Source organism: Puntigrus tetrazona, chromosome 14 (genome assembly GCF_018831695.1).
Source record: "Puntigrus tetrazona isolate hp1 chromosome 14, ASM1883169v1, whole genome shotgun sequence".
Taxonomy (NCBI): Eukaryota; Metazoa; Chordata; class Actinopteri; order Cypriniformes; family Cyprinidae; genus Puntigrus; species Puntigrus tetrazona.
Genome location: NC_056712.1, coordinates 22,112,070 through 22,122,805, shown reverse-complemented (window position 1 = coordinate 22,122,805; position 10,736 = coordinate 22,112,070).

The window sequence follows — 10,736 nt, the reverse complement described above, 5'->3', positions numbered from 1 at the left end:
GTCACACAGACAGAACAACAACAGAGCATGACAAAACTCTCTCCCACGATGCTGCACAGTTTGACTATAAAGATGCTTGTGACAGGTTGCTGTAATCTTGGGAGATTATTCAGCATAGAGGTAATTAGTAGAAAACCCATCACAAACAATAATGTGAATTCATTCCGCATCAACAAGCCAAGCAACATCGTGATCCATGGGAAATTCAATCAAGTCATCTTTCTTGCGGGCATTTTTAACACTTAGCAGTTGAAAAGACGCCTAAGAGACGTACACGCCTGAATGACCACTGAACGTGAATATTTATGATAGGACTGGATTACAATTGATTGTTTTAGGAAACCCTAAAGACTTTATACAAAAACAATGTTCTTTTCATTTTGGAGAGTTGAGATAAACAAAGCTGATACATACACCACAATTCAAAAAGAAATTCATATTCAGCGAGAGCAGATTAAAGGACAGCTATAATGTTATAAAAGATTAAATAAATGCTGTTCTTTTTAACTTTTCATCAAACAATCCTGAACGATATTTTCCATGAAAATGCTATCTGCTAAAAATTCATCCATTACAGAAATAAACTACTTAAAAACAAGAAAACCGTTGTTTTAAATTGTAAAAATAGTTCACAATATTATTTTTTGTTTAAATGAATGCAATAACAATAAAAGACGCCAAACTTTTGAACAGTATACTTAAAAGGTTCTAACCGTTTTTGGTTCCATAAAGAACCATTGCTTTCTTACCTTTTATTTAATATTAAGACCCTTGATTCCACAAAGAGCCTTTTGTAAAACAAGGTTCTTTACATAGTTAAGGTTCTTTATAGAACCATTAAGACAAAAAAGGTCTTCTACGGCATCACGAAGCACCTTTATTTATAAGAGTGTAGTATATAATATGCAATCAGACGCTGACTATCACATTTGTACACCGTCAAAGTCCCTATTAGTTCCTGCAAAATTCTTAAAGGTTTTATGAAGCATTTATTTAATGTAACCAAATAACCGATAAGGATATCAAAGATCAGTCAACATCCGTTGCTAACTGTGTCAAGCCTTTGTTGTGGCACTAATGGAGAGATTCAGAACGTGAGGAAGAGGTGGTGACCTGCCATGCATGCATGTCTGAAAGCGCGCTGAATACAGCCCCACAAGCTGCTCCATATCTATTTACATAATTTACCCATTGCACCCATATGCTAGCAGGACAAACGCCATTGTTCCTGTGAGGGCCGTCTGAACACGCCTTCTGTGTTCCAGTCTTTGGAGAACACACAGGGAGAGGCTGCCCAGTCATGATTAGCTATTCTGCTACTCCTCCCAAACAGCAGCCCAGCTAATGCTGTTTTTGTCCATCTGTATTACTAAGGAGGAACTGGCCCCTAAATGCCACTGATAAGTATACAAGTGCAAAATCGGATCAGCAGCTCTCTTTCTCTCTCTCGCTCACACATACACACACACTAACCCTCTTTCTTTCTCTCCTTTACGTCCTTAACTGGGCTCGAGGCCTCTAAACAAGTGTTGTCCCTGGTGGCAGTTGGTGGCAAAGAGCTCAGTGGTTGTCAGCGCTCAAAGAAGGGTGACTGGGACAGGCTCCAGCCCCTGAGAGTGAATGAATTCCCACTGTTTCACAAAGCAGCTCAGATTAGCGCTGTTGAAGAGGGAACACTTCTATAGAAGGACCAAAGTATACAGCTAAGATGGCTTAGGTAAGTGAGGGTAATGTATATGATTAAATCAGAATTTGAAAGGCCCACACAAGCTCAAATGTCCAAAACTGTATGAGAAGCGCTACACAGTTATCACTACCTCTCTATTTTTCTTATAAATCTACGTAAAGGATATTTATCCCCTACAAAACCGAATGCGTTATTTTCTCTGAAAGGAATGAATTCACTAATTAATGCACGAATGAATGAACAGACAACAAACAAACAAGCAAACAAATAATTAATGTGGAAGGTTTCAGAAAAATGTTGAGCAGTGAGAATTGTATTTAAATTATTTAAATGTATTAGGCCACACAAAAGGTGAAATATCCTGTAAAGATGAATATTTATGTTATGCGTATAAATACATCATTATTGCATTAATTAAACATTTTTAAATAAACAAACTAAAAATACATACATTAATAAATAAACAAAAGATAAAAATGACAAATAAAATGATTATAGACAAATGTTAAGCAATGAAAATTATTTATTTATTCATTCATTTTAGTTTATTAACAGTAACATATATATATATATATATATATATATATATATATATATATATATATATATATATATATATATATATATATATACATTAAATGTATATATTACTATACACAATAAACATTTTAAATAAATTAAATAATTGTGTATGTATTAGAAAAAATATCCAAAAGAGGTTAAACGGTGAGAATTTGTTCATTTATTTATACTTTATTAGGTCATAGGCTACAAAATGATAAGATATGATAAAGTTTGCATTGGTAATTTTTGAAATACTTGTATGAAATGATTGTAATTAATTAAATAAGAGTTTAACTTACACTTTTATTTTGCCGTGACCCCTGGATGGCATTATCTCGTCAAGCCAAAAGAGGGCAGCATAGAGCTACTAGGAAACGTATCCTGTATTGAAGCTGTCTGTCATCGTCTGGTCAGGCTGTGCGTCTTAAACTGAGTGCTTAAGTAAAATTGTGGTACTTCATCAATGGATTTTTCTGCACGCATTACACTTAATAGTGAGAGCACCTGATATTTTACAGCTCACTGCAATAAAAACTGTGCAAGTAATCAAAAACACAAATAATCAAAGTAAAAGAATAACCTAAATAAAGAAACAACCTTGAGAAATGTTAGCCTACAACAATTTCTTCCTGTGATTCTGTAAAACGGTGTTTCGGGTCAACCCTAACTCCAAATGTGCTATTGCACAACAGAAATCATACTTTTACGTGCAGCATTTGCAATTCAGTATGTTGCTTTTTGATTTAAAGTCTACATTTAATATCCTATTTACACAACATCCAAAATAGATTATCCACATTTTTGGGCTTTAATATTATTCTCCCATGACAGCCAATAAAAATATTTTACAAGTGTATTGGCAATAAACAATATTCCTAGCATTGCATTTCCATTCTTTTCCACTAAGCTAACTTAGAGTTTATTACAAACAAGCGCCGAAATAAACCAAAACAAATGATCGTTTATGTTTCGTTCGAGGAAAAAAAAAACTACGTATTTATGCGTTTCCACAATAGCGACTTACAGGTCTAAAATATGCTGTTATTCAAATGGAGACATAAATCTGCTCGAGATGTTTTGATCAGCATTTTAATAAAAACAAGAAAGTATTTGGTGCAGTGACAAAGAACCCTCTGTCAGCATCTTTAGTTCTAGCACGTCCGGCTGAGGGCATGTGAGGCACACGATGGGGCAGGGGCTCCTGCAGATGACAGATCAGTTGAGATGTAAACATTATTCTGGAGACATTTACGGACCGCGCTGTGTGGCAGGCGGCATTGTTTATGTTCTCCCTCCGTGGCGAACGGAGAAGTCATATTTGACTTGCGTGCAGCACAACATCATACAATTTTAATGACTCTTAAGTATCGCGTTTTCGTCTCCATTCTTCTCGAAACGGAACGGCTTTATATGCATCAGCGGCACTTGTTGGTTTGTGGTGACATTTTTATAATTCCAGGCAGGGCTCTGCTATTTATTTACGTGCCATGGACCTTTTTTAGTTGAAAAATGGCGCAATCATGCCACGGCATAATCGCTGGCATTTCAGGAGGCTGACAGATTTGAAGTGCCCCTGCATGTGCCACCAGAGCTCTGCTGCAGTGCAAACCGATCAGAAGAATGCAAAAAACGGTGCATTCAGATCTTAAAAAGTTAACATTTTCCAAACCAAGGTGCAGAAGTACCTTATTTTGCCCTTAAAGTGCATGTTTGTACCTTAAGTGGAAAACGAGAGAGTAGCGGTAGCGGGTTTATGAACACAAAGACATCAAAACCGCTGTAAAAGTCCCTCTAGAAGTGCTGTATTCTCTCATGTGAGTGGAAGCTAACAGGGTTAACAGGTTCAGGTGCCTTGCCATAAGCGCAGGTAACGGCTGGATTTGGCACGATTGTGGACTCGTGTTTTTCAGTTGAGTCAGCCAGCGAGAGATGAGGATGGGACAAATGCCCCTTCAAAAATAGCAGGGGGCAGCTGGTGCATGCAGTCTTTCAGCAGACCCCTCCCGGCCCGGGACATGGAGGCTGGTACATTAACTCTAGTCCTGTACGGCCTTTCCTCAGCTTTGGGCCAACACTTTAAAGGTTAATGTGGACCCCAAGGTTTCACCCAGCCATCTTCCATTACGGCGCTGCAACAGTATGGGTTACAAAATCGCTCCCAGTTGACAAGGAGGAGTGCTTGTGTACCCTCGGTGAGACATGGAAATCATTTACGCCCATTAGCTCCCTGCCCCAACATGTTGTAGCGAGCCAGAACAGCGCTCATAATGTATTAATGCTTACTAATTCATTTGATATGCCCTTACAAGTCTGTCCCTGAAGCCCACCTGCATTTACTTGTGTGGTAACAATGCATATAAGCATGTTGTGTGGTTTAAAGCATCAAAATGGTTTTGAAGAGCCTATAATATGTGTGTGTGTGTGTGTGTACATTACATTTTATGTATGTATATGTTTGTGTATTAAAATTGTTTGAGAGAACCTTTATAATAAGTTTCACAGGAAAAATGTAATATGTAACTAACATTAATAATGATTATATATCTATTTGTATATTTCATAATTTTTTTAATTATTGTACTTAAGACTTCATTCCATTTTATAAAATGTATTTCATATAACTCTATAATATTTAGGCTATGTCAGATTAGGTTTCACTATAAAATGAATTTAATATATACATTTATTATATATATATATATATATATATATATATATATATATATATATATATATATATATATATACACACACACACACAATACATGTCACAGAATAAATATATACAGAAGAAATTAAAGAAATATGCGATGTTATAGGTTACATAATAAAATCAATATTTTAAATAAATTAACAATGTATGAATTAATATATATTAAATACATTAAATAAATGATGAATTATTAATAATAAATTATTAAATATATTATTATAGAATAATTATTTAGCTTATTTTCAACATTTTATACACACTTCGAACAACTTAATTCACACACTTTTGTGAGCTGATGTAACTGAACAGTTTGTATGCAGGCAGAAATAAGGCCAGCCCTAATGCCACTATCAGGCTAATTGAGACATATTTGCTCAACAGTTGTGTGTTCTCATGCTGCCAGCAGATGTCCCCTGGTACAGGGTTTCACCATGTTTGACAGGTTGGCTATTCACCTGTCAGTCAGAGCAGAATTTAGCCGCGCTCCCCCTTCATTTGTGCCCTCACGGTGAGCCAGCCATCAAGAACCGCTCTTTTTAAAACTTTGTTTGGAGTAGTAGGGCCACATGTGTCTCTGCGCCACTGACAAACTATGTGCAAGTGGTGACTGAGCCATCATGACAAAGACATTACCCAAAAGCCCCTATACTTTAGATCCGGCAGCCAATGTCATCATGATGGGTTTCAAAGCAGCTGTCTCTCCTATATTCCACTGCAATAAATGACTGAGGTGGAAAAAGTGGAAAGAGAAAAATACTTGCTGAACAGAAAGCCTGTAACCTCGAACTGAGTTAACATGTTTGTTTGTTTGTTTAGAATACATGTTTAATAAAATCTTACTGTAAAAAGTTGTTGGATATATTTTTGACTCAATGTGCCAATTTCAAGTCGATATATTAGCAGCCCCTGCGCTGGTCTAAACATATTTAACTTTACATTTTTTTTCATTTGCATTTGTTGTTTGGCAAGCGGTGCTTTTAAACAGTGGATTAAAATTGATTTCAAATAAACATTTTGGTACACAGCGTCTTACATTTTCCCTATAAATAACAAGCACACACTTCAGAGCAAACACATGTTTGGAGTTTTAAGGTTGTGTGAAATTCAGATTTAGAATTTAAACAGCATTCCTAAGTCAGTTTTCAAGTCGTGAAGTAGCAGTATAGAGAAACGCAATTTATGTTTGCGAGTAAAATAAAATGAACTGAGATTTGGAATTTAAACATTTAAACAGCATATAAAATGTCATATAACATTTATCTAAGCAAAGCTTGCCAAGGACAAATTGGAAAGTTGAAAGTTACAAGCTAGGCTTTATAAAATGAATGGATGGGTAGATTTATTCAGTCATGATTTTAAATAAACTATATATATATATATATATATATATATATATATATATATATATATATATATATATATATATATATATATATATATATATATATATATGAATTTTTCTTTTTATTAATAATACATAATTTTCCAGCATTATCTGTGCTGGATTCTGTTTATTTTTATTACAAGCCTGCACATTTTTCTTTCTGTCAATCCAATACAAAATCAAGCTTCTGAATTTTGCCCAATCCTGTTTACCTTCTCTACTCCTGGTTTGGCTTCTTGTATGAACATTGGCTGAAATCGCATGAGAATAGGTCCTGGTATGAATCTCTCAAGATACGCTTGTCTCTGTTGGCAGAGAGTCGGGGTCATGTGGGCATTTATGTAACTCTACCTGACAGCCCACGATACCGTGATGTATTTTTAAGGTGAGGCCTATACTATAATGTGGTGACAGGGCCAGTAGTGGATTTTACAACGTCTCAGGCAAGAGCTTCCTGTAAAAACAAAGCTCTTAAGCAGCCAATTTATGGTCCCTTCGCAATCTGGAGTAATGCCTATTTCTCTTGTTACCGTGGCAGTGAGCCTCTGGCACACGCTTGCGTTGCGTTTGAATGGTAGAAACGTACATGACTTCATTGTGCGGTGATACAGTGAGCTGCCCGTGGCAGAACAGCAACAGAACGAGAGCAGAGGAAGATCTCAATTCCGTCCTATGGCATGAATAATGCTGCTGAATGGAAGAGCCAGATGTTTATTTAATGGAGGGCCTCGCAAAACCCACCAGAGTGCTTCTATTATTCCAAAGCCCTTAACTCTGGGCCCTTCAATACGGTTTAAACAGTTTAAACATTCATCAAACTGCAATCAGCATTCTGAAGAGGCAGATGAAACACCGACGGACGAAATTAGACACATTGTCTTTCATTAAAACACTGTGGATGTATTCTGTAAAACAAAGTGGATGTATGATGAACTCAAACGAATACAAAGCGAGAAAATGCCCCAGTCGAATTCCTTCCATTAAAGTCAAATCTGTCTTTCGCTCCACTTCTCCGTTTTTCTCTTGCCCCCTCCTCCCTTTAGTCTTCTCTGTCTTTGTTTCCACTAACTCTTTGTTTCCAAATCTCTCATTCGCTGTGTTTGATTTGCAGCTACTAGGGCCGTGATTGCTGTAAATTGGGACTTTTTTTGGGAAACAAAGCAGTTTAAATGACCTGACAAAGTTCATTCTGGTGGCCCCATGTCATTCACTCCCTTTCGATTCCATCAGCCAGCTTCTCATTTATGTTGGGCGTTCAGACGGTGTTTTCATTGGCCGGGCGTTCGGCCAGTGCCACAGGAGTTATGGACAGGTGTCACAAGCAACTTCTGTCTCTCCTGCCTTTCCTGTTTTTCCCAAGGGGCAGCTGGATTCTGCAGACTAGACACTGAACAGAGGTTAACTGCAGTGACCTTAGAGAGCGCAACAACCTGCATCTTACAGACTTGGACCTCAGGGACTTGTGTGAGTTTTCTCTGCGTTTGGTATTGAAGTCGTTGGGCCGTGGGACTGGAGTGATTCAGACTATTAGATGGTACTGATCACAATATGCTTAAGGCACAATTGTAAAGCCATTAAACTCATTTTGAACTTTAGCCAGTCAGTAACTGGTTCGTGTGTGATAGTTCAACACCACAAGGTAAAGAAATTCTTGCTGCTTGTTTATTTCTTGTCTCTGAGCATCGTTAGCACTCTCTCTCTCTCTCTCTCTCTCTCTCTCTCTCTCTCACACACACACACACACACACACACACACACACACACACACAAACACACACACATACACGCGTGCCAAAACTTTTATTATTTTTATCCAGAGCTAATGATATTATATAACTATATAGATAAATAGATATAGGTAGATAGATGGATGTTTATTAAAAATATAATATTTTAACATTTTGAAAATTTTATAATTGCGTATTTTACTAATAATTGGGGATGTGTTTTAATATAATTTACTCTATATGTATACATATAATGTGTGTGTATACAAGTACATACATATGTGTTAATTAAAATATATTTTATTTTAGAATTTCAAATATAAAATAATATTAAATATATATACACATGCATATTATATTTGTCACTGTCTGAACTTAAATTGAGGTCATCATGGGGAAACAAGCTTGTAAATCGTACCGGACAAAAATGACAAAAACTATTTTTGGTAAAGAGTAGGTTTAGGCATAAGGTTGTTGCAGGGAAATAAAAAATATGGTTTGTACAGAATAAAAACCTTTATACCTATAGAAAGTCCCCACAAAGATAGCAAACCAGATGTGTGTGTATGTGTGTAAAGAATAATAAATTTGACAGTATACAAAATGTACAATAAGCAACAGATTAAATAAAAAAAAACATCTTTATGTAGTTTAACACTCCTCCCTACACATACACCACAATTCCAATAAAGTTACAAAAAAAGAGAGTAAAACAGGAAACAGATGTGTGAGAGTGAGAGCAAAAACAGGAATGAACATGTTAATCACATAAAGAAGGAGATAAAACAGCCCTGACATGCATCACATCCTGATAAGGCGGTTGTATGATTGTGTGTTGCATAAGTACAAATCAGTCTCGGTCTTACACATGCTCCCTGGGTGGAGGTGATGTCGCGAGTATGTGATTGGCAATAAAAGAACGTGGTTGTGGCAGTGCATGTCTTGTTCTCCTGACAGGCAGAGCACTGTTTGCACGGCCGGGGGTGAGTCTCAGATGCACGGCCCGACAGAGAGAGAATCCCACCATTTTCTGATAATGATGTGCTGTGCTTCCTCAGCTGTCTGTGCCTGCTCTCTAAATGTTTTTTTTTTTTTTTTTTTTTTTTTTTATGACAGATAAGCTCCGAGAACTAAAAGGCTGTTTAAAGCTGTCAGGTCCTGACAACCATTACCCACTCATTTACATGTCTTTAAGCATGCTCCGTCAGGACGTCTCTCAACTCTGAAGCACCTAGTTCGGGCTTTAATGAACTACACCTTTCACTTCCTTTCCCCTTATTTGCTACTTTCTCAGTGCTTGCTAACAAGAGATCATGTCTACAAGGAATGAACCACAGAAATTATGAAGAGAAATGGTGCCATTTCAAGGGGAATTTAAATTTCATATGCCACACATATGTATATATGTGCATGTTACTTAGTTTTTTTAATAATATCATTTGCTCTTACTGAAAAAGTGAACTTTTCTTCTGTTGTTTTCCCATTAGGTATTAAGTGCGAGCAAAAGTGTTGGAGTGAAATATAGATTGTAAGAAAGAAATATTTTAAGCTACCTTTAATTTTTAAAAGTCCAATACTGTCTGTGTTCTACAATAATATTGACTTCTCACTTTGATAAAATATTCACTGCTAAAATCAGACCATAGTGTCTAATGAGGCAAACCTCCATAATGCATCATGCATTGACACACATCTTTTTAGTGATGGTTGAGGGCATTAAGATGGAGTCAAGGCCTGTTTCACTCCAAGGACGATAACTATAAAGTTTTAAATATCATAGGAACGTTGAAATATCAACTATAGCAATGAATCCCAAAATGGAATCACATACAGAATGACACAGCTGATAAACAATAAACATTGACAGCCAATCAGAATCCACCGGATGCTCTTGAGCTTACAACAGCTGTAATTGTTTCATATCAGATTTAAAATCATTTTGATGGTACACTGACCTCTAATAAGTCAAATGACTTCTGTTTCTATCCCATGCTTCCCCTCAAACGTCACTTCTGTGTGTGTGTGCAATAGAAGAAATGCTGCAAAAAGGCCAGATTTACATTTCCCTTTGAAAAGGCTTGACTGACAACAAATGCACATATATAGCCGTCAATTCTAATCACGACATGATACATTATTGACAATAAATTTATGTCACTTAACTGTAGAAGACTCCAAAGATTTAAAACTCCACAAAACTACTTAGAGTTAAGCAATTAAAGCAGCAGACAACAAAACTGCAGCATGCTCTTATAATAAAGAAAGAGTTACTGCGTATTGGTGTGCACGCTAATATAGTTATTAATAGTTAACTTTATAGTATCTCAGCTTCGGATGTCTTGCCCACAGACTGGAGGCTGAACATCTGATGTTTACAATACACATAGCTGGAAACACTAAAGGAGTTTCAAAGCCGTCATCAGATTGCTTAAATTATACAGGATTTCCAGGAGACGTCTGTCATGTCGGATCAACTAAATGCTAGTTTTTCAAAAGTACGTGAAAAATGTAAAAGTTTTACACACCGATCTGTTATTGTGGTCACAATTCCACGCCCCAAAAACATGACATGAAACAAGATGAAATTATAAGTTATAAGTTATACGTCTGGATAAGCAAGGCTACCTTTGTTATCCTTATTGATATGAGCAAACCACCATT